This window comes from Ixodes scapularis, unplaced genomic scaffold (assembly GCF_016920785.2).
Source record: "Ixodes scapularis isolate PalLabHiFi unplaced genomic scaffold, ASM1692078v2 PGA_scaffold0__279_contigs__length_252992795, whole genome shotgun sequence".
NCBI lineage: Eukaryota > Metazoa > Arthropoda > Arachnida > Ixodida > Ixodidae > Ixodes > Ixodes scapularis.
Genome location: NW_024609835.1, coordinates 11,105,667 through 11,128,386, shown reverse-complemented (window position 1 = coordinate 11,128,386; position 22,720 = coordinate 11,105,667). Strand labels below are relative to the sequence as shown.

Genomic DNA, 22,720 nt, shown 5'->3' with positions numbered 1-22,720 from the left:
GGCAGCTGTCGCTTCGTCGAGCTAGAGAGTCTCAATAAGAGTGGGTTGAAAATTCAAAAAATTGGGTTGTGTGTGTGTTTATACAGCCTAGAACTTGGTCTGCCTCACAGGGGCGACGAGTCTCCCAGCTGTAGATGAGCAATTTAGCCAGTGCGGTACAGCCGCTAGCCTGGGGTTTTTAACGTGCATCACGCAGTAGTGATACACGACCGCACGCCGGTACGATGCTCATCCAGATCGAAACGGGCAGGGGTGGGGCTCGAACCCAGGATCCCTGGGTTCTGCAGCGCGAGCTTTCGCTCCACGTGCTTCAAAATTCAAATCAAACAAGGGGGAGCGTTTGCAATTTAATGTCGGTGTTAGAGATGGCGGATTGTACCATTTTTCGCGTTTAAAAAATATCCTATCGGAACAAAACTGGTGTCTAAGAAAAAGTGTCATCTTAAGGCCCGTTCACACTCTTGCGACCGAGTACGACTGAGAGAGACGAGATCTCTTACAACTTCTTAAATGTTTCTAGAATGGCGCCATCTATGCGGTGACCCTAGAACTGCATTTCACAAAAGCGAAGGTTTTGCGGGATTTCCGAGGTCAAATGTGCGTAATACCCATAGAAAGGCTCGTTTATAACATTGACAAAAGTTTTTCGAGCCAAAAAAGAAAGGATATTGCGCGAGAAATAAAACAAAATATGCCGGACCGCCGAGTTTACACTGCTTCCCAATAGATGGCGCCAGTGTGTTCTCTGGTTTAAGAAGTTTTAAGGAACCCAGGTTTAAGAGGTCGCAAGCAGTCGCAAGAGTGTGAACGGGCCTTTATTTTTCGCGTAAATTATTCAAGCATCTCCAGGGCGGTTTATATCCAAAGTTACGTTGAAAAACCACCCTTAGCTCCAGAGAGCCACAGCAAAAGGAGTATTTGGCGTATTGTTTTCTAATTATTCAAATTACTTTACAGAGACCATACAACGAACAAACGACATGCGTAGCTCTTCATCTGAATAGGCACGCACAACGTCTTCGACGTAACTTGATATCTTGGGCCTCTTCGCTGGCAAGACGAACGACTCGGCAAACACGTCGCCAAGAACGGCTGCCTCGTCGTCACGTCACTAAGCTGGAATCTTTGACAACTTCGTCGCTGTCGCTGCTTTCGCTCTCACTGCGCCTTATTAAACCTCCTAAAATAGGCTGCAACGATGTCATCACCGCAGTATGCTTGGTCGAGTCGGTCATGACGAGAGGAACGAAAGCAAGCACAACAAGAGAGCCCACACAGAAATCTAAACCAAAAAGCCGCAAAACTCATTTCCTCTCTGCGGTAACGTTGATAACAAAACTGAAATGTTGCTAGTGACTACAGATCGTACTCCTCCGAAAAAGACAGCGCGAAGAACTACTCCGGAACAATAGACCTATTGTTAAATTACCCAAGCATCAAGGGAACTTTAGGTTTTCTGCACGTGCGACAACCTGCAGCTGGAGCTCCGCATGCAGAGCATCAGGCGGCACGAGCGATATTACGGCTTGTCTCCTGCGAACTAAAGATATGGCGGCGTCACGCATGCGGCGAACGATTGGGGAGGTCGGCCTATTCTTAATTGTTCCTAATGTTATTAATAAACCACTACTGTTTCCGATTCAAGACTGAATTCTGGGACCCACAGCGTACAAAGGCAGAACAAGCTTCAAGTATATCATTATGCCCGGTTATGCATTCAGTTGGCTTTTACTCTCCCTATAAGTATAGGGTTCTGCGTTTTCGAATAAATCCGATAAACACCAAAAAACACTTGAAGGGGAAAAGAAAAGAAAAGTGGCGATTATGATTCATCGTAGAAATTCCGAATTTCGAGACTGCCACTTTTATAAACTCCATTGTTTTTTTTTTTTTGTTTTGTTTTTTTTTTTCTGTTTTTTTTAAAGATTTTTTTAACAACTTTGGCTTTTATCTTTTTTGTTGTTGTAACTTTTGTGCGTAAACGCCACAAAAAAAAAATCCTTTGGCCCCCTTTTAACAACACGCGTCATCATATATCTAAGGCACTAGTCGAATATGGTCTCATGTATGAAAAAACTGCTGGACGAAATTTGCAAACTGCTGACTTTTATTGGCTGAAGATAAAAGTCGAACACTCAGAATTTTCGTGTGCCATAATAAAAAGTTGAAAACGCAGAATCATACTTATAAACTTCGGCTTTGCGTTTTGATACTAGTTCTTAAAACAAACTTTCAGTTCAAATCTGTTTCATTACAATAATATACATATTTAATAGAATCGAATTATAATATTCCCCTAAATCGACTCCGCTAATTGAAGCGGCACCAACCGCTTTCAGTCAGAAACTTGAAGGACTAAACCTTGCAACGAAACCAACTTGCGGAAACTGCCGTTTTGCCGATTCGGGCGTGTTAATGTCTGTTTGACGTCTTCTAGCGAAAATACAACAGAACAAAGATGGGGAAATTTAGATCACGCCACAAGAAAAAAAAAAAAAAAAAACACAATTAAAAAAAATTAAAAAAAGTTTTTTTTTTAAAAGTTAGATCGTGTCAAAATTTGACAAAATTCAGATTTTTATGAAGTCTGAAAATTAATATAATATAATTCGTGAATATAAATCAAACACAAGTACTATAAGCCTATAGGCCACGAATAAGGCTACACGAGGAGGGTATTTGTTAAGCTCTAATTAAAAATAACGTGGAGATGCAGGGCTCCAAATACCTCACCTGAACGTCAAAGGTACGTCGGCATTTTTTGTCTCGGTAATAAAACTTGGCAAGTTCCTCGAGTGTATAACAAAAAATACTCGGCATACATTAGAGGTACACGAAAAAGATTTATAAATATTTTAAGCTTTTCAATGTGCATAACAGGTAGGAGAAGTTCGCACAAAAATCAAACACAGAAAATTGTCGTGAAACGAAAACATTTTTTCAATTTTTTAAGGCGGTTTCTTTTTAGACAAGAGGCAACAACTTACGTTTAATTGAGAAAACTCCAAATACCCACCCTGACCAGTGTGTTCGATATGAAATGATGATGATGATGATGATGTAAATTTTTATTTGAATATGGAAATATCCGAAGAAACGACCCACTTAGAATCACTCCGTAACGTTAATACCTGAATAAATTTGACTTTGGTGTTTCTTTCCAGGCAATGGCAGTCGCCGAAAAATTCGAGACGTATGACCATCGTTCATCCCCTCAACTTGGAGAAAGAACCAGCGACCATGTGGCCAGCTGCCTTACTTGGTTCCAGCTTAAGTTCAGACTACAGTGTTCCAGTTCAGACGTAGCCGATGCTAAAAGCGCGAACAAGTGGCCCTGAACCGTGCTTGCACTGCACGAGCGCGCGTGCTTGGAAGGGACGCTGCAAGCCTGGAGTTGGCTCTGTTAATCATAGCAACGCGCTGAGGTTGGCAAAGTAGAAAGCATGTGCTCCAGGCATCGTTGGAGTTCAAGCATTCTGATCACCACAGTTGTAGGACACGAGCCGCTACACGCGTGTCCTCCGAGACGTTGATTGTTCCTAACCGAAGTCGAGTACTCGGGCAGTTATCCTGCCCAAGCCGCGCTCGACTGTCGTCGGGTGGGTGGTTTCGATCCCACAAGTACGTCCTCCAACTTTCCGAAGGCAAGACTCAAAGCAAAACTTGAAGGAAGGTTAAGCTTCGCCTTTAAGACTAGAACACGATAGCGAAACACACAAAGATATAAACTCCCACTCATTCCCAAGACGTGCAAGCGGGCCCCCGTCAGTGGCGTGTCTGACTCGTAACCGAAGGAACGCGGGTTCGAATCCCACCTAAAATTCTTCAAGTTTTTCTTTCAGCCAAATGAATTACTTTATAAAGTGAAATCATTTCAAACCTACGGCGACCTCTCATTCGCATTGCGTGTCATGTTTTTAATCCCTTTGATTCCACGCGTGACGTCACGTTTCACGTGAGTGTTGCGGGTTGTTTAAAACTCTCGCGCGGGGTCATGTTGCTGCGACGTCATGACCCTATCGACCAATTCTGGATTTTAGCGTACGCCACCGACGCCGGTTTCTTTGCGATACGAGCTGCTGAACGCTACGCGTTAATCGTGCCCTTTCATCCGTGCAATTTCACCGCGAAAAAGGGGCTTCTGAAGCAGTGGCTGTATGGGCGAGTATACTTGGGCCAGAGGACCAGTGTTCCTCTGCAAAGTCATGAACATTCCTACCCAATCTTGTTTCATTAACCATTGAAGGGTGGAGTATACACGGAGCTCTTTCCCCTTCCGTGAATTTGTGGATTCAGGAAGCGCGAAGTCCGACCGGTGATCTTGTCACATCGAGGCAGCGTCGGTACTTAGGACTTTATCGAGGGCAAACAGTGTTGGCATATCGAGTCAATAAGCACGTCGCTTTACGGACCCACATATATATTGTGTTCCCACGTTGTACAACAAACACAAAAGAAAAACAATATATAACATATACATATCAGCTACGCAAAAATAAAAATAAACTTGGTTTTAAGAATAGATTGGTAGTCGAATAAATAAGAAAATGTCATTTATAAGATAGCTTTGAAGCACGTGTGAAACCATAAATATTAAGTCTGAACATGACTCATGCCGAAAGAAGGATCAGAAAGCAATGCGACTTCCCACCAAAGCGCCTTCGCTTTATTTTTAAATTAAAATAAAGACAAGTTGAAAACCATTAGACCGTCAATATTGCTGAGGAGTTTGGCGACCTTAAATATTTTTGCCTGTTTACCATAATTTGTCCGTATTTTAGAGTTCGTCTGATTTTGTCTCTAAAATTCTGATTATTTATATCGTCTGGAGTAATAGTAAATTTGATTGACCTTCAGTAGACCATGTTTTCTGAAAACGATTATTTGTGGCACTGTCTCCAGTTCTTGGTTAGCGGCGAATTGTGCACTTATCTGGGCGCTAGTGGAGAAGGTGACGGGAGCTCCGGGCAACGGTCATGAAGAGTCCGTGTCCAGATGGGAATTCTCCCCATGTCCGTTCTTCGCGGAGACGAATGATCGCTGTTCTTTCGGAACGCCTTTTCTGGCACACTTTAGAAAGCACTTGGCCGACTTAGCAGTGCCACATCCGGGTTGGCGGCTTTTTGTTGGTATGGGGCCTGTAACGTGCCTCTCTCACTGGTATGTTTACCGGTTTACTGCGCCCTTATTCTTGACCCGCACCCCACCTAAGTAACGTCAAAACCGGAGAGCGCTCCGGTTTACCAAGAGGCTGGCGGTGGTGCGGCAGCCGACGTGGACACGAGCAGTTTTCTGGTGCCGCTCGCAGATTAGCCGGCTGATTGACGGAAATTCCCGGTGCTGAAACGTTTTAGGGACATTACATAGAGCCGTGGTTTAGTGGGGATTGTCTGTCACCCATTTGTGAACAAAGACTTGCTTAGAATCGAATTGGAAAAGCGCTGCCTTGTGGCATTCTTGCTGAAATGGTATACAGCCATTTGGAAAGCCACTACCTTCAGTATAGCAGACTTGTGTCCGTTACTTGAAAAATGTGATGGATTACAATTACGAATTACGGAGCCTCAGATGTAATAGATCACCTTTAAAAATTACCTTCGTTGAGAAGTAACGAATTACTTTACTCGTTACGTTACAAAACACATTCACGTTACTTTTTCCCGTACACTTAGCAAGAAAACAATGAAAACAATTTTGACGTTTTCGAAATTGCTCTAGAGCACTACTTTCTATTTCGCCCGCATTACGGTAGTCCTTGCAGAAATAAAATATTGTATTTAAGGGAAAGAGTGCAGGTGCATTCCGTCCAACCTGTAAGCTGATAAGGCAGCGAAAGCTGCAACCGCACCTGCCATCCCGCTAGCTTACGGCCTCCGGAAATGATGCCCTGAAATCACCAGAGAGCGATGCGCGTGATCAGTAGCAGCGTCTACCTCCGCCAGGAGGTTCGAATGTAAGCAACCGATCAATGAAAGCTCCTTTTCGAAACGAGCCTTTCAAAAATGAGTGCAACGTCTGAAAGCTGCGGTCTCGTGCCTGTAGCTTTGACGCACTGTCAGCTTATTTATGCAAGGTGTATAGATGCTTTACAGCAGCTGTGCATGGGCGCCGCCATAACCGACATTCAGTTTTTGTTTACCTCTTATTTTTATCACTTGCCTCCATCCCTACCACAGCAGGGCAGGTTAGTGCCATTTCAGATTCGACCGTGTCCTTCTCCCCAGCGTTTGCCTTTGTGGAGGCTCGCCAAAGCCCTCTTCAGTGGCTTGGTATCTCGGTAAGACAGGAGAAGGTCAGCAATGACGGCTGGATTTTGGCGCGTGTGTAAAGCGTCAAAAGTTGCATGTAGAGTGACTCTGTGTGTGGCGCCTGTGTGTAAAGTTGCATGTAGAGTGACTAAATGAGCTGCGCTTAGAGTATTGGCACTCTGTTTCCCGATATTGTTTTGGGTGCCGCCATCTTAGTGCTTGTGAAGAGGGGATGCAACTGCCGATCGTCATAATTCAAAAGTGCGACTTCCTCAGCATTATATTCGGTGTTACGAAGCTCACGTAATTTCGCTTTGCTCTTTCGCCAACTGTGCAAACAGTTGTAGATGAAGGAAAAGCATTTCATGTGATTGCAAATAAAGCTTCAGGTAACTCGCAAGCATTTTAAGCCACAGGATGGGTAAGTACTGTTACTCTGAAGCGTGGTTTATTTAGTGGCTCTAGTTGCATGCATTACTGAAAAATGCATGGACGCGAGCACTCGTTTTGGGGTTTTGGTCTAGCGGGTGGTCGCAGACTCATATTTCTCCAGTTTCTTATTATGTTCTTATTTAAAAGAAAGTAACGAGTAATAAAGTAATCCCTAACCAATATCTGGAACGAAATTACATTACAAATTACCGCCGCAAAAGAATAACGTGTAAATTACAAAATTACCTTAATAAGTAACGGATTACAAGTAATCCTTTACTTGTAACAGATCAATTCCCAAGTCTGCTCCATAGCCCCAGAGCACATGTCTAGAAGGCGCCGCAGTCGGACGATAGTCAGCGTCTCCACTGGCAAAGAAGCGCAACAATGGGCACCTCGCCGGCGCGTCGTCTGCCTCACATTCCCCCTTTCTCGTTGCTAACTGCCAAGCGCGGTGCTGGCTTGTTTGACTGCGTACAAACCCTCCTATATTGAAAATTTAGTAACTGTGGCTTGTCTGAGGCACAACTAAGCTGTTGAATATTAACCCTGTTGAATTAATCTGAGACTGGGGTAGAAGAGAAACTTCAAAACGTGAAAGGGACAAAAACAAAAATGGACAGGACGACGTCGTCTCGTCTATTTTCTGTCCCATCTATGTTTTGATGTTGCTCTTCTACCCCAGCCTCAGGTCAATTAAACATGAGCTGTTCCCTTTGTATTGTGGACATGCATAATGCTCCGAACATATCCCGGATAACCAATTAAATGCACTTTGACGAAGAAGGCGCTCAGGCGACATGATGCCGGGTTGACTTCCGTCTCGAGGTGCTAATCCTTGTGATAAACATTTACTAGTTCATGTTTTCCCTTACTTTTCTTTATTTCTATACGCATAAAAAAAAGTTTCCGTGGCCACTCGACAAATGTGTTTCAGGTCAGATTAATTTTATTCACATTACCAACATTTGCAAGAACTTGTTTATGAACATTTGCAAGAAGCTTGTTTTATTTTTTTAGTTATTGTCGTTATATTAATAATAAAAACTGCATTAACACTGTTGTAACAGCAGTCAAGCATAATTTGATCGCTCCATATTTCGCAAATGTCCCAGTAGGTCGCATTTCTTAATATTACGGAAATCAATTTCGCGATCTAGAATAAGCTGGTCAATATTTTATATATCAATAATGTATTTGCATGAGCAGCCTTTTGGGGTGTGTTTTCAATTCTGAGGGCTTATGTCAGCACGATAAATGCCTGGTTTTAAATATGTAAACACTGCTTTGTTTGAACGGTAATAGAAGCCAATTCAAATGCATTGACTGCCAAGCTGGCGCATCGCAAAGAGTCCAAAATGTTAAAAACAACGTTACGACGAAATTAAGATATTCTTAAACCTTTAGCTTTAACACCAGGAATTGGCCGTGTATTTAATAGCGCGTTAATTCAAGACATATACAAAAGTATTGTTGTTAAGATGTTTGGCTTGTTATTCAGATGTTTGAAATACGTTATGTTACGCACTACTTAGATAAATATGCATAATGTACTGTCACAATGTCTCGGCTTAAAATTAAACGAAGTAAAGCACTTGGAATTTTTTTATCAAATGATAAACAACATAGGTCAAACAAACAATAGCAACTCGTCAGATCTGTGAATAGACTCTGGAACTATACTTGTTCGGCTAGTTGGTGAGGAAGGTTCTGAAGCAAGGTTAAAAGCGCTAAAAAGACGAACACAAGACAGAAGGCAAACACGGGCGTGTTCGTATGTGTTCGCCGCTTTCGCGTTTTTGACGATGGTCAAAAACTCTGGAACTGAATATGAGGAAGACACAAAGACAAGAACAACAACGACAAACGACAACTTCCAAATGGAAGTTGTCGTTTGTCGTTGTTGTCCGTCCCTTTCTGCCTTCCTCATATTCAGTACCCTTAACAACACGCTCGTCCTTTACAACTCTGGAATTCTTCACCCAATAACAATATCAGGCGCCATACGGACAGCGTATCCAAGTCAGAACGCTAATTTTGGTATTTTGAAAAAATTAAAGGCAAAAATGTACACACCTTAGTCATTTCTTCCACTGGCCGCACGCCAGAACGTTCTGGCGTGCGGCCTGGTGTTGTTTTCTCATTAAAAAAAGACAGCCGCAAGTAAGTTTTGCCGGTTTTGACTAAGCGCTAAAACAAAACAAAAAAAAAAAAACAATCACCGAAACACAGTATCAATGGAATGATCGCTAGAGCTGAGGAAATGAAAAAACAAATACGTACAAAATGCTTCATTTTATCTCCAAACATCATTCTTAATACGTGTCCACTCGTGTACGGAAAGCCAGGACCTCGCACTTCACGCCTTCGCTGTCTTACTCGTTAGGATGGGACATGATCGCCTTCAGTCATTACTTGGACTTCAACGCATTGCATTTCACAATTTACGCACTGATTACACGACGCGAGGGCAAGACTTTACTGCATGCAGTGTACTTCATAAGCCAACAAACCCAAGCACCGAAATTCCCAAGATCACAAATCAGCTCACGTTTGATAACTCCTATTGCAGCCGGTCAAGAGGTCAAGTGTCCCTTGCGAACGATGTTTTCAGTCTGCCTTCTTTGAGAAGGTCGGCAGGTTTTGCATCTTATCTCGAGACGTGCAGATAAGGCTCCCTCGGTTCACCGGAAGCTAGTCCTTCGGGCTACCATCGATTCGTTTCCTTAGACTCAGGCAATAGCTACACGATTAAAATATATGAGCGAACAGTGCGTTCCACAAACAGATACGACATTTGACATTGAGGCTCTTTCACCCCAGCAAACCCAACAATTTGTTTTCCTCATTGGGGCTTGTTTCGGTAAACGTCCTTATGCAGGTAAAATGTTTTATTGTTATTCTTACAGATAGCGACATTCTTTTCTCCTCCAAATGGCAGGACGGTACAATGTCTATGAAAAGAAGCAGGGCAGGCGGTGATATGCAGAATAAACCGGAAAACATTTTTTTCTTCGCCTCGAAATATGCCTCGTCATTAGTGCAGTTCTTCTTTTCACCATAACCAGGCAAATCTATGCGGCGCTGTCACGTGCTTCCCTCTTTCGGTGGAAGTACCTCATAGGAACGGAGAGTGGGAGTTTCGCCCGCTGCCAAGATATAAGCTGAAACGTGATACAGCGGTCGCTACTCGTAATGAACGGTGCACAGTATCAAGAGACCCTAGTATCATCGAGCATCCGACACGCTCATTTATTTATTTATTCTTTTTTGTCGCTAGGCGCTGCTTTCGATGGCTCTTGATGATACCGTTCACAAGTGCGTGGCAATTTTTTTGTTGCTAGCCCGACGGGTTCGTGATAGGGTGACAGCAACAAGGCTGACGTCAGACGCCTAGGCTACAAAAAGACTCCCCGCAGTTCTCCGCAGGAACAGAAACTTGGCTGCTTTCATCGTCTGAGCACTGCGGATTTCAGGTCAGCAAAAAGGAACATCTTCCGTTGAATGCGTGCGTTTTGTTATGCCTTTATTGAGGAGCGGTGTGGCACCAGTGATGCTTTTGCTGGCTTGCTACACTTCGTGAACTCTCGGAAGGTTCTACATGCGCACTCACCGGAAATTGGTTTAGATATATCAATCACTGGGGCTGCTTTAATCCGCTTAGCCAATGAAAAAGACGACCGATATTACGGCCCAATGGTCATTACAGCCTGAGTAGCAAAACAGGCGTCACCCTCTTTAATAGCACTAAAAAACATGCATTACCACTAGAGCGAGAAACCACGCTCTTTTCTGATTGGCTTAGCTGACTAAAAAAAGGCCGATGATTTGTGTTTCGAGTGCATAACGGTGAGGTGAGCCCTCAAGAAAAAGGAAGAGAGGGAAAGGGACGAAGAAATCAAAATTAGTAGTGGTGATAATGGTTGTTGCTCCAGGGAACATCGTTTCATGTTCCAGGTTAGGTCGGTCTGTGAGAGAGGGATCGTTCAAAGCGACGAACTTAGCTAAGAGCGCTTGAAAAAGCTGAATGTAGTATCTGGGCTGTCTCGACAGTCCTGTTGCTGAAGACCATGACCCAAGTGTTTTTTCCAAGCTAAATAGGCGATCATTCAATGTCAAGAGCCTCGTGTCGAGGATTGTCCTCTTGGCTGCCAATCTTTTGAGCGAGATATGGTTTATAGTTTTCACCCTTGTGTCCCTCGTTATTTTACGGAGAAATTATTTGGCACCGAAGTTCACCAATAAGTGTGTGGCTAAATGTATTGTAAGTTACGTTCCTAAGAAAACAAAAAGAAAAACTGGAACAGATGGCCGATAACAAAAAATGAAAAGGCGAAGGGTACGTGAGTTGGGGACTCCGGATTGATTAGAATGCGTGCATTTGCAAATATAGCAAAATGCGTACTTCTTTTTAGGAATTCCGCACAAATGATACGACGGGGAACACTTTACTGCGAATGTACTCATCATTAGGTTGCTTTCTACGCTGTCTTCATGGTTTTGAAACTGCCGTAGCGGTAAAATGCCGCCTCTTACGTTCTGACAAAAAGTATTGACCAGAACTTGATAAAAGTTTCAAGCATGATGCACGTCTTTGTCTAGCTCCATTCAGCTGGAGCGATTGGTAATATTTTTGTAAAACGCACAATCATACACTGGTAATACTTTGCTCTAACCGGTCATGAATGATCGACATTTATTTTAAACATTCGTAAGCGGCTACGGGGAATTTTTCATTCTTACCTTTAAGTGTTACTATATGCGATCCCAAATAAAGTTTAATCAGCCGCTCATATCTAACCCTTCTTATCGAAATACAAAATTAGTCTAAGTTTTGGAAACTAATATTGCAGTCAAATCAAATATTTAAACCTAGACTAGCGAAAAAGCCACAAAATGAATGTATTTTAAAGTAAACTTGAAGTAAAAAAAGAAAACAAGAAACGCGAAGCTTTATACCATATTTGGTCAGTGTTCACATAAATCATTATAAGAAGCAATGTTTTATTTTGTACGATGGTGCGAGAGAAAAACAGGCACAATATGCGTGACTATGTGGAGGCTTCTTTTGCAGAAACGCACGGGATGAAAAGTAAACTAATAACATAAAAACAAATTGCTTTTGCAATTTTAGTGCTGAAATTTTATTGAGTTAAGTTCACCAATATTATGCTGATGGTGATGCAAGGCACGCAGATGCGGGTCGGGTGTTAATAAGAACACATCACTATCCGCGAAGCTCTATTCAGATTCCTTGTAACGATTACTATTTGTTGTTTCAATGCGCTTTTACTGTGGTTTAAAAAACAAACACGTAAAAACTTTTTTTTTTTTTTTTTTTTTTGTTAAACGGAAAGTATCTGATTCTGGCGAAAATCTCAAATACGCGACCTCTGCCGATTGCTCATATACCAAAATACGCATTTGGTTCTTCAGAAATGAAAAAAAAAAAAAAAAAAACCAAAAAAACTCGAGAACCAAGACGCAAAAACGGTTTCCAGTTTTGTCGTAGTAAAGAATTTTCAAAGCCTATATCTATATATTTTTATTGTTAAGCTTTTGAGACATGGCCCGTTTTCCCTGTGCGCTTTTGAAACGAAATTACCCATATATCATCAAATTAAGTGTTTAGAAACTACCTTATTTTTTAAATCAGCTGGGAACTGTGTTTGCATTTTCCGAATTTCGTGCAATATTAACTTGTTTTCTGAGCATGTGCTCCTGGCTTCGGAAACGTAAAAACGTATCCCGCGTTTCATTTTGTTCTTCTGACCCAACAAAATTTTGTTAGTTAATAAAACACCGTCACTTCGCTATTTTGTTTCCCTCTTTTCTAAATTATATTTACCACGCAAAAGAAAAGAAGAAAAAAAAGAACATTAGGACCAACAATGTTGTCGAACGATCGGGTTGTGAATGCCCGCGGCATTGGGATTTCACAGAACATTAAGCTGCGAATCATTTGTTCCTTTCCAGCTACCCTAAAGTATAACGGTAACGAACAAGATATTGTGGTTGAACCTGTACTCCTAGAAAACACCCGAAATATTCCAAATAGTCCTAGGTTTTTTGTATACGTGTAATTAAGCGAAGGATTCTATTCGGGATCTTTTTCCGTCCACAAAAAGCCTCAAATAGGCGTGAAACGTGCTGGTCAGTCTGCCCATTCAAATTTTCTCGTATTTTTGGTTTTCCAAATTATATTTAACAATTATTTCCGCCAAAGGGCTGGATGAGAAAGAAGCCTCTTTGTAGACATGTCAAAACCACGTTCTTTTTCACCGGAGTGGATGGGCCTTAGACGTCACGTCAACTGTTCACGTTTTTCTTTTTCGTTCTTATTTTTTATTTCTGCAGTAGACGATTGCGTTGGCGATGCAAAAAGAATGGTGATATTCTTATCATCCGGGTTTTCGCATCACCAGCCTTCCGCTTGCACCATGAGTGGTAACATTAAAGCACCCCCGCGCTTCGTAATTGCTTCACGTCGTCCTGAAATTAACTAATTTAGGGTATTTTGATGACCCTGAGCTCGGTTCCAATTGGAATCATCTGTTTATTTTCATTTGTTAAAAAGTTGACTAGTAAGTTTTCGGTAATTCTTGTTCTAATTAATGTGTTATTTTGCAATCCCGGACATCCATCGTGGCTGGCAGCTTGTTCCCGAAAAGATTTTTTTACCTCAATTTTCCTAATCGTAGCGATTCTCGAAAGTATTTGCAGAAACACTAGGTACACCGTACGAATGCCCACATTTTCATACGAAATGGTTAAAAAGGCGCAATTTTTAATAGTACCCAAAAATCACAACTCCTGAGGAGGTGACGCCGGTTCTTGCCTCCAGAGGAGGCAAACCTGGCGTAGCCTGGTGGACGAAATGTGAAGAGGAGAAAGGCGGGAATAAAATGCACGAGGACAGAGCTACGAATACAGAGCTCGCTCCCTTGAGCAGTCGACGCGCCGGGGCGAAAATCAGGCCTAGTGCTCCGGTCCGACTCTGCGTTTCTGTTCCTAATTTGAGCACATTTGTGAAAACATGCGCACTGTTTCCTCCCGGAAGAAGTTCTACAAACTGCATTATCACATTCGAATTAGTACCGTAAACTTAATCACCAAGTCATGAAAAGAAAGATGGAAATATTGTCCTTTTCCGAAGCAAACTACACTTATAAAACAGGAATTTGTTTTACAAAATCAATAATCTATACATTCTACAGGTATAGTTATTGACATCCTTAATTCCTGAGCCTTGTCACAATCGTATAAGATACACTGATTAAAAATAATAATAAGGAATTTTTTAGGCATTAGATTATTACCCTAAAACGGTGATGGTGAGTTAGATTGCCATGCTTATTTTTAATCCACATCCACTCGCTAGTTCACCTCTGCTAGAGGCCTACGATCAGGTTCGCGCGGTTGTCCGGAGAATCTGCACTCCCGGAATAGGGAAATCTTATTATACCAGAGAACTCTCTGCTCGCGAATCGATCAACTCTGTGACCATTTTGTTTCCGCCCTATGCGCAGCATCGGCAACAAAACCAATCCCGCGGCATTAGTTCCTTGGCTGATGGTTGTCCGCGGAGTCATCATTCAGTGGCTTTTTTCGTGACAGCATCGGTCCCGGTTTAAAGCTAAAATAGACGCGTACCTCGCCTTCCCCCCCCCCCCCCCCCCCTTTTTTTTTTGGCTTCCTATTGTAAGGACGAACGATAGAACTGCTCTTTATAGCGTCGTGCGCTTTGCAAGAATCTACCATTCCAAGATTCGTCTTCTACGTTCTGTCGTCTTTGTCTACTTGCCCTCGGCACGCTTCGGGATTGTGCGTGGTCGCTCTCTTCTGCGGAACACCAGACGCCGGGCGTTTGTCCCGCAGCCCAGTGACTCGGCACTTTTCCGCAGGGGGAGGATGAGGGCTGGAAAGGTGTATTCTTCCCACGTCTGCGCCGGAAGTTCCAATCATTGGTCTCTCTTTAACCAGCTTGGCCTATCAGAGGGGACAGTTGTGTCGCACACCGATGGTCGTTCTGTCTCAGTGGCGCAAAAGCGTCCATTGCTTTTTCGCGATTGACATTGTATTGCTCGATGGAGCATGATACCGATCTGTCTACTAAATTTTTGGACTGCTAAAGGCTGACCGATGATCGGCGCTTCAAGTTGACCGCGGTGCACTTAGCAACGTTCGAGAATTTCATATGCTTGGACTGCCGCCCGCCTCGGTTTTGATTTTGATCGTTCGTGCGAGGTTACTAAAGAGTTCCCGCCAGTGACGGCAAACACCAAACACCGCGTGTAAAGTAAAAAAAAATAAAAATATAAAAAAAAATAAACCGGAAAATGGTTTGGATTTAACAAGCTGTACGACACGGATTACGCTTCACGTGATCACGACGTACTCAGAGCTCGTTGTTTCAGCTGAAAAAAACATAACGCGGGACAGCAGTCGTTGAGGTGATAAAAGATGAAGGTAACTGAGGTATAGAAGCGTAGAAATTCGGGTAAATTGGTGATAAACAAAAAACAAAAAAAAATTTGGAAAAAAAAACGACGGACCAGTAGGGGTAGAGACAGAAAAGGCGCTGACTTACAAATGATATTTAATAGGAAAACACACGAAGGACGAAAAACACACAAAAAATCCACTACACCCACATAACTACACCACGCTCCCATTGGCCGAGAAGTTCTATCTTCTTCAAATAGCGGGTCACAGAGGGCGCACTGACACACGTACCCTTCACAGATCGTGATACGTAAAACTCCTCCGTAAACTCCCTCGTCCTTCTGTTGTTGTGTCGCATCACTATCGTTGTTTCTTCAAACTTAGGGGCGCACTCACACCTGTCACAGTGGATCGCCAAATGACCGGCAGGGGACGATTTCCCAGATAATGCATGCTCCCTCATTCGATCATTCACTCATTTGCCCTACTGCCCAATAAAATGCTTACCGCACGATAGCGCCATTTTATACACATTGCCCACTTCGCACGCTACAAACTGTTTTTTATGCTTCTTTTCGCTTCGTTCTGCGTTTGCTACTCCCCTATCAATTATACCACACAGCCTCTCCACTTTCTTGGGAGCGGAGAAAAGTCCCGAAACTTGTCGTCTTTCCGCCACCTTCTTAACCCTGTGGCTGACCTTGTGTACGTGGGGCATCACTACCGGTCTCACTATCGGCTTGCACTTCTCTAGGACCGCAGAAGTTCCTTCAAGCCTTTTCAGAAGTGATTCACCCACTCTTGTAAGGAGTGCTGGGGGATAGCCCCCTTCTCCCGCCTTTTAGCCCGGAACGTAAAACCTTCCACCATCCTGTGTGGACGAGACTTCGTCAAGGATTCGCGGAGAAAGGCACAGACTCTACCCTTTTTAACCACTTTAGGGTGGTTGAAATTGAAAGAGGGCGGACACTTTGTTCATGTGGGAGCATAACACAAGCATGCACGTGCTTGCTGAAACGACAATATAAGGTCCAGAGATTGCAAAGTTACTACTTACAGGGTCCTCTTTTGCAAAGTCTGAACCGGTGGGTTCAGACTTTGCAACGGCTAGCAACAATCCTTAATTAGGAATCGAATAAGATAGTTCTACTATGTCGAATGACACCACATCACACGAGCCAGGGTATCCGTCTTTCAGATAATGTGCCACGCATTCCGCACTTTCCACTCTGAGGAGATATTGAAGGATTAACCGCGAAAGGTGACGCTACAGGTATGACCCCAAATGTACCTGCCACGATCCTGTTTGCGTCACAATCGCCCTAAGCTGCAGCTACCCTTCTTATGTGTTTTCACTGAGAAAAACACCTCTAAATTGATACTTTTGGCTCCAGTTACCGATGCCTTTAACCGATGCCTCTGTCAAAATATGACAGAGTGATTCAATTGCTCTATCAATGTGCGACAGATAGATTGAACGATTGTTGGAACGCGATGTTGTTCGCATTTTCAGATACGTAGGTGATTATTTGGAGGTGTCTCACCCACTGGAAGGGTACCAAAAATGTCTCAGAAATGAGAGGGGGGGGGGGGGGGGGGGGTGCAGGCGGTATTTAGGACCTGCTTTACGGTGTTAGCTTTTACAAAGGAGGATCCTTTAAATGGTAACTTGCAATTTCTGGACCTTACACTGTCGCTTCAGCAATCACATGTATCCTGGTGGAATGCCCCCAGATCAAAGAAGTGCCTGCACCCTTACAATTCCAACCACTCCATGGAGGTTAAAAAAACTATTCGCTCAACCCTGACGAAGTCTTGTCCACACAGGATGCTGGAGGGTTTCAGGTCCCAGGCTGGAAAAACGGGGCTATCCCCTAGTACTCCTTGCAGGAGTGGGTGAATCACTGCTGAAAAGGCTTCGGGGGGCTGCTGCGGTCCCTGGGAAGTGAGAGCCGAGAGTGAGACCGGTAGTGGTGCCCTACGTATACAAGGTCAGCCACAGGATTAAGGAAATGGCGGGGAGTCATTAGGTCCCGGTTCTTTTCTCCGCTCCCAAGAAACTGGATGAGCAGTGTGGTATAATTGATAGGGGAGTAGCCAACGCGGAACGATGCGAAAGGAAGCGTAAAAAGCAATTTGAAGCGTGTGAGGTGGGCATTGTGTGTACAATGCAGCTGCTGTGCGGTAAACAGTATATCGGACAATATGGGAAATGGGTGAAATGATCAACTAAGGGAGCGTGCATTATCTCTGGGATCGTCCCCTGCCGGTCATTTGGCGATTCATTGTGACAGGTGTGAGTGCGCCCCTAAGTTCGAAGAGACAGCAATAATGATGCGACGCAACAACAAAAGGACGACGGAGATAACGGAGGCGTTTTAAGTATCACGATGTAAGGAGGGAACGTGTGTCAGTGCGCTCTCTGTGGCCCTGTATCAGAAGAAGATAGAGTATCTCGGCCATTGGGAGCGCGATGTTTGGTGACGTTGCTGTGGGGAATTGTTCGGATACTTCGCGGCCTTCTTGTTCTTTCCTGTTAAATTTTAGTTGTAAGTCAGTGCTTCCTCTTTCCGTATTTTCCACGGGTCCGTCGTTTTCTTGGGCTGCTTTTTCTCGTAATTGATTTACTATTTATTTACTTAGAGCATGCGAATGTTTTTTCAACCCCCCCCCCCCCCCCCCCCTTCCCGGTGTGGGTTTCACAACCGCGAAAAATAGCTAACCAAAATACATTAGAAAAAAAAAATTATATTTATTTTCTTATTTGCAGCATAGTCATTGCTTTGAGAATACAAGGGACATATCTCAGATATCAGTTTAAGGTCAAACTTTCTTTTCTGTTCACAGCCCTCGTCATTCAGTGAGCTCTTTTCGTAGATCGCGCTCACTGATTTGCAGTTCGAGTGCTCCGTGGGAAAAAAGAAAATGCAGGGCCATGTTGTTTGAGAGTACACATATACCCTCCGGTTGCATGAAAACAAACGTGGCTCGGGCGTTCGGTGTTTCTTCACAACTTCCCTAATGAAAGCGTAAGTGGATGAAGACCTCCGCGCGGTGACGCAAAGCCCTACGCGGCCCGCAGCGGGCGATCTTGTTGTACGCAGCGATGTTTCTCGTTTTCTTTTTGGCCCCACGAGGAGTTGAACGGGAGCAGTCCTGCAAGTGGGTAAGCGGGGCCCGGGCGCGTGTCCCCCGGCGTCCCTCCAACGCGGCGATGGCGCATCGAGATTAGGAGCTTGAGGTCGGCGCGGTCGCTTTATCCCCGAGGCTAGCGGGCTTCCGGATAGGCGGCTTCGGAACACGCCGGTAATGCCCCCGCCTTTTTCCTTCATTAAACGGACTCGGGGACAAATGCGGAACCAGAAGAGCCGGCCAAGTACCGGTCGCGGTGGAGCTCCATGGCGGCCAGATTAAAATTAAACGTGTCTTCAGATATTCCATGAACTCGGCGACGTATAGGATATATTGCGATTGAATTCGGCACATGCTGTGTGTATGACATCGCGTGACGTCACGAGGTCACGTAACCGTCTGACGTATCGCGGCGTCATGGTGTCAGGTGACGTCAAAGGGTCATGTGACCCCTCGAGGTCAAGGCGCAGCTGGGTGATTTCAGATAAGATCGACCAAAGGATGGCTAGTCGACATTTTCAAATCAACTGATGTTTTTATATGTTATTGTCTAGTGTCTGGTATGAACGAATCCAAACTTAGTTTTGACTAGAAAAAATACTTGGGGACAGGAAAAATCGTAAGGCATGAGGTGGTGGACAGTTGCATTAACGCGCACTGATGGAGGGGGCCCGTTTGAGGGTGAATAACTAAAGCGATAACATAAGGAGAACTCTAATACGTTTTAGGCGCAAACTATGGGTATAGCTTGCTTGTAATATAAAGTAATCATATTTATTTAAAATGTATTTATTTTTCTAAAAATTGACAAACATGCCTGCTCGAACGACAAATGGCAAACTTTGGAGGTCTGTATCTCATGAAATAATTTAATCATTTTGATATAATTTGCAGATATTATTCTACTAATATATAGCTAATATTTAAAAAATAACTAAGGTATCTGTGTGATACAATAGTTAGGATATATTTAGTCAAACATGGAAAAAAAATCAAACAAAGAAAAATTCCGATGCGAATAAAAAAAAAACACCACCCTCGATTTTTTTTAAATTTAGGTAACCTGTTATACTCTATTTCGGCATTCATTTCCATTAAAAACATGTTGCATCATTTTATTGAGAAAGAAGATACAACTCCCCAAAGTAGGGTACTTTTTCAAAGCCTACACTTAGCAGTGTTTTATACAAGAACTGACTCTGAGTTCCAGTTTCATGAAACCAACACACATCTTTTAAATATTTTTATTCAGATGAGGCCAATGATAACTAAAGAAATCGTTCACACACTTAAATTAAGGAGAAACTATGTGTACAAAAAGGTATCATATTACGGACTAGTGATCCGAGAAAAGATCATGCAGCCATCGGCCACTAGGAACTTTGTTTACTTTATTCTCCTGCGACACTATATGCTATTCCCTCTTCCGCTCTACCTTCATCTCTCTCTCTCTCATATATATCCCTGATATATATCCAGAACAAAAACATGTTCAAGCATTCCCTTTCTGCGTGGTAGTGTTCTGTGGCTAGCAAAAATCATTTCCTCGCTAAGCTCACGATTATGGCAAAATAGTTGCCGGAAACCGCAGACGACACTCGTCGCTAGTTCTGGCAAAACGGCCGATACAATCTTTTTTTCGCATTTCCCCGCTCGCTGTCAAGGACAAGGGGGTTCGCTTCAACCAGCAAAACATGGCCGCCGACGCCTGTTTACTGAGCAGTCATGCCTGTCGCCATCTCACTCGCTGGCGTCACGGGTGATAATATCAGGCACAAAGGGGCACACCAACCGGCAGCATTATCCCCAAATACTCGAGCCTCGCGTAAATTTCATAGAGTGTAAACGCTGTCGCCATGTTATCGTAGTAAGACCGCCCCCCCCCCCCTCCCCCAACGGGGGACTGCAGTACGCGACGGCGTACTAACACAACGGCGACGATATCGACATCGCGGGCTCCGAATTTTCCCATAGTTCTACTCCACGGGCATTTCTCGAAACGCTTGATATTGTGTACGCCCGCCTGGAAGGATTTCAGGCGCGTAGTTAAGATAAGGCGGTTCTCCGCGGCAAAAGAAAGCAATTTCACAAAAGCTTAAAAGCGGCGGCGACGCGTGTGCGGTGAACGCTTGTAGTTTTGGTGTAGACAGGGTGTTTGTGTTCTCGTTGTTGACACCAGCCGGCGATAAGGCACTGCAGGCGGTAGCTCAGTACAGCAAGGGCTAATCCGAGTGACCATCAACGTAACCCCACCGCCAACCCCTCGCGAACCGGTCGCCGACATGGCTCAGGCTTTGTCATGAACCACGTGGTAGAAGCTCGGGTGCTTTCATATCAGCGCGTGGAGGGACGACAGTGCGATTCCGGAAAGTCTTTTTCGAAGGCCGCTGACCACAATTTTTTGTCTGGAGACTTTCCCTCTTTCTTCCTTTGACGTGGATCAAGCTTTGCCGACAGCCTCAGTTGTGACCTCTCTTTTCAAATGTACGTTTGCAGTGAGTGAGCTCCTCAGCCTCGGACGTTACTTGTGCACCCAGTAGTTCTTTCACTTGGCAATTATATGCCATCAGTTGGGGTTTAATTTCTAATATTTATGTATACATTATGAAGACGTCCTGGAGCTCCGAACGAGTGTTTTGTGCAGATTACTTTTGCAAACACAAAAAGACTATACCAAAGCAGCGGAATTTTCGAAGTGTTGGCGAGTTGGACCTAAACTCGTTGAAGCAAATTCTTCCGCCTGACTGTTCCACCAAGGTGAGTGCGACGGACTACCTGTGCTACCATTGCTTCATGCACATCACTAAGGAGATCTCGATGCGAAGCTCAGAGCAGTGCCCTGACATATTTGTGCCAGCTGAAGAAGCAATTGAAGATCTAAATCGCAGCATACTACCTACAGATGTGTCGCCGCTGAGACAACCAAGCGTCGTAAGAGGTCGGGACAGGCCTGCCTATGTCAAGAGAAAGCAGACAGAACTGGAGCAGGTTGCTGTCAAGAATATACGCTCAAGGCTACGTATTGCGTACGACAGGGACGCACCATCGGGGTCGTCCGAACCAACATGCTTCACATGCACTGAGTGGGTGGACAACTTTCGGCAGGCCTTTGAAACCGCCACCTCTCTCCGGGAACGTTGTCAACTGCTTACACTCCTGCCGTCAACACTGACGAAGAATGAGGTTCAAAAGATGATTCCACAGGCCTCAATGTACCTCATCAGTAAATCCCGAAAACTCAAGGAAAAGCATGGCGTGTGGTATGAGCCGGATCCTTACACGAGGTGCAAGGTGAGCCCTGAGAACCTGTCTGCTGCCCTAGAGTACTTCACGAAAGACGAGCTACAATGTTCGCGCCAAAGTCCCAACCAGAAGGACGTCATCTCTGTCATGCTCAACGGAGAGAAAACGTTCGTGCCAAAGCGCTTCATGACACGCTCAATACGAGAGGCCTTCCGTATATACAAAGACAAGCATCCCGATTCCGGCGTTGGGCTAACGAAATTTTATTCGTTGCGCCCTAGATGAGTCCAATGTATTCCACACCAGGAAGTGTGCGTTTGTGTGCGCTGCGCCAATTATTATCTTTGTATTGCCGCTCTAGAGAACGTTACAGGCTCAACATTTAACACTGGTGAAATGAACTCGGCATTTCTGTGCGACCCAGCAACAGAACTGTGCCTTCAAGGAGACTGTGATCACTGCCCAAAAGGCCAGTTTCTTACACTCCAGGAACTTGATATCCCGGAGGATGAAGAGATTGTGCTTGCAACATGGGAGTCGGGCGACCTTGTGAAAAAAACTTTGGAACCTGAGACTTTCCTAAAAGTCATCCAAGTGACGGTTGGAAGTTGGGTACTTCACAACCATATCCGGCAAACGCAAGGTAAAGCGATCTACGATGAAAAACAGTGCATGCAACGCGGGAGCACTGTCTTTCATTTTGACTTTGCTGAAAACTGGACCATCGTGCTTCCTGACGAAGTGCAAGCATATCACTGGAAAAAAAAAAAAACAAGTTTCGATATTTACATGTGTAGTGACGACAAGAAAATCTACAAACAGCTTTGCCATCATCAGTGAGGACCTGTGTCACGACGCCGCTCACGCTTGCTTGGCTCTAGAAAAAGTGAAGGAGTGGGTTGAAGACAACGTTGCGGTATACTCGTACGTGACGTACGTAAGTGACGGCGCCGCCAGTCATTTCAAGAATCGCTACCAGCTTCACCAATTTGCAAAGGACGATTGCCCACAAGCCCAGTGGTTATTTTCTGCATCTGGACATGGGAAAAATGCATGTGACGGAGTTGGCGGACTCGTGAAGCACCAGGCCACGCTGAACAACCTGAGAGAACGTTCAGTAAGCGCAATTCAGACGGCCAGGACAATGGTGAGCGTTCTATCAAAGAAACCGAAAGGCGTGCATCTTGTATATCTGGACGAAAATGAGGTTCGGTATCGTG

At 44.2% G+C, this 22,720-nt stretch overlaps 1 protein-coding gene across 1 annotated transcript in view; it reads left to right on the top strand.

The window, feature by feature from the left end:
- The first annotated feature begins 9,992 nt into the window (after positions 1-9,992).
- LOC115308316 (glycine-rich cell wall structural protein) overlaps positions 9,993-22,720 on the top strand; it is a 67,239-nt gene continuing 54,511 nt past the window's right edge. The window contains exon 1 of the mRNA XM_029966185.3: positions 9,993-10,156. The gene's annotated coding sequence lies outside the window, so the exon portion shown is untranslated. The remainder of the gene's footprint in view (positions 10,157-22,720) is intronic.